Here is a 2,795-nt window from a genome sequence, read left to right on the forward strand (position 1 = left end):
CCCAAAGTGCTGGGATTACAGGCTTGAGCCACCGCGCCCGGCCGTGTTTTTGGTACTTAGAGACAGGTATGGTTGTGCTGTTGCTGCTAGTGCTGAAGACTTTGGTTTCAAAACTTGCACTTACTAGTTTCTCTCACTAACATCAAGCCTTTGCCTACAGAGGCCTTTCTGTTTGTCCCATTCTTTCTGTTTCTTAGGAGGCCCAGTCCTCTGGCTGCCTGTGTGTCTGCTGAACAATAGAAAAGTCTGTTATTTTGTTATGCTGAGTAATGCACCTCACATATTAGGGGTGGGAGATGGAAGAGATGAGCTGCCAACCTGTTCAAAAGGCCATTAAAAATGTCTTTCTGGGCTGGGTGCAGTGGCTTATGCCTGTAATCCAAGGACTTTGGGAGGCCGAGGTGGGTGGATCACCTGAGGTCAGGAGTTCGAGACCAGCCTGACCAAGATGGTGAAACCCCATCTGTACTAAAAAAAAAAAAAAGAATATGGTAAAATAAATAAAATAAATAAATAAATAAATAAAAATAAAATGAGCTGGGTGAGGTGGCTTAGGCCTGTAATCCCAGGACTTTGGGAGGCTGAGGCGGGCAGATTACCTGAGGTCAGAAGTTTGAGACCAGCCTGGCCAACATGGTGAAATCCCGTCTCTACAAAAATACAAAAAATTAGCCAGATGTGGTGGCACACGCCTGTAATACCAGTGCTTTGGGAGACTATTATGGGAGAATCACTTGAGGCCAGGAGTTCAAGACCAGCCTGGGCAACATAAATAAGACTTTGGCTCTACAAAACTAAAAAATTAACCCAGGCATAATGATGCATACCTGTGTCTTAGCTACTCAAGAGGCTGAGGCAGGGGGATCCCCTGACCCCAGGAGTCAGGCTACAATGAGCTATGATCAAGCCAGTGCACTCCAGCCTGTGCAGCAGAGCAAGACTGTCTTTAAAAAAAAGAAAAATAGTATATGGAGTCATGGAAAAATGTGAAAAATAAAAGAAAAAAAAGAAAAATCAGAAAAAATCCTGTCTTATCAGGTGCTCTGACTAGAAAAAAATGAAGAATCTATAGCAAAGTCAGTGAATCTATTTCAGTAGTTCTCAAACTGAGGGCAGTTCCCCCCCACAAGACATTTAGCAATTAAGTGTTGTCTATCAAAATAACACTGTCAGCTAATGTCAGAATCAGAGCACATTACAGGTAGATCAGAAAGCGAAGTAGATCAGAGGTATAATAACAGCTAACATGGAAACACTTTTGGTTGTTGCAACTGGTTGGGGAGGGGGTGCCATAGACATCTAGTGGCAGAGGCCAGGAGTGCAGTGAAACATCTTGCAATGCACAGGATAGCCCCCTATATCAAAGAATGAGAAGCCTACAATGTCAATATACAGAGATTGAGAAACCCTGATCTATTTATAAATATTTTAAATTATCCTAGCCCAATAAAGGGGAGAAGAGAGAGCGAGAGAAAACAAGTATATGAGCAAGTACACTGTACTTCAACAAGGTCAGTGCTTCTTTTATTTTTATATATTTATTTTTGAGGCAGGGGCTCGTTCTGTCGCCCAGGCTGGAGTACAGTGGCACAATCACGATTCACTAAAGCCTCAACCTCCCTGGCTCCAAGTGGTCCTCCTGCTTCAGCCTCCTGAGTAGCTGAGACTGCAGGTGTGCACCACTGCACCCAGCTAATTTGCTTTATTTTCTGTAGCAACAGGGTCTCACCGTGTTGCTGAGGCTGGTCTCAAACTTCTGAGTTCAAGCAATCCTCCAGCCTTGGCCTCCCAAAGTGCTGGGATTATAGGCATGAGCCCCAGTGCCCAGCCCTGGGAGATGTTTTAAAATGTATTTTTAGGGCAGAAGAAATTCCTCTCTGAAGAGATCAAATCATCATCATAAATGCATGAATAGCAAATTCTCAGTACTTCCCCTGCTTTCAGGTGGTACTATGTTTAAACCATTTCAAGCTGGTTTCTACTTGCTTATTGAGAATGTCAGATCAAACAGCAGATAGACTATAAGCCCAGACAGATGAGGAGGTGAAGGTAATTACAATAGCTAACATTTACTGAGCACTTATTATGTGCCAGGAACTTTTCTTTTTTTTCTTTTTTGTTTTTTCTTTTCTTCTTCTTTTTTTTTTTTTTTGAGATGGAATCTCGCTCTGTCACCCAGGCTGGAGTGCAGTGGCGCGATCTCGGCTCACTGCAAGTTCTGCCTCCTGGGTTCACGCTTTTCTCCTGCCTCAGCCTCCCGAGTAGATGGGACTACAGGCACCTGCCACCACGCCTGGCTAATTTTTTGTATTTTTTTAGTAGAGACAGGATTTCACCACGTTAGCCAGGATGGTCTTGATCTCCTGACCTCGTGATACACCCACCTCGGCCTCCCAAAGTGCTGGGGTTACAGGCGTGAGCCACCACGCCCGTCCTGTGCCAGGAACTTTTCTAAACATGTTATGATATCTATTCATTTAATTTTCACAATAGTCCAATGAGGTAGTCATTATTATTGCCATTTTAAGATGAGGAAATAAATACAGAAAGTTAAGGTATTTGAAATAAAATGAAAAGAATTCAAGGATATCCCAGAAAATAATTAATAACTTAATTGAATGAATGAAATGTGAAGTAGTTTCCTAGAAGGAATAAACTTTTGTTTTTATTTCTTTCCCTTCCTTTCTATTCAAATATAAATTCCAGAATATTGAGTAACAGAAATTCTATTCCCTACTACTTATTTATTTAATATTTATTTAACCATTCTATTGTCTTTTTTTTCTTTTTCTTTT

The sequence above is a fragment of the Colobus angolensis genome, unplaced genomic scaffold, assembly GCF_000951035.1.
Source record: "Colobus angolensis palliatus isolate OR3802 unplaced genomic scaffold, Cang.pa_1.0 Scaffold201, whole genome shotgun sequence".
In the NCBI taxonomy this organism is placed as follows: Eukaryota; Metazoa; Chordata; class Mammalia; order Primates; family Cercopithecidae; genus Colobus; species Colobus angolensis.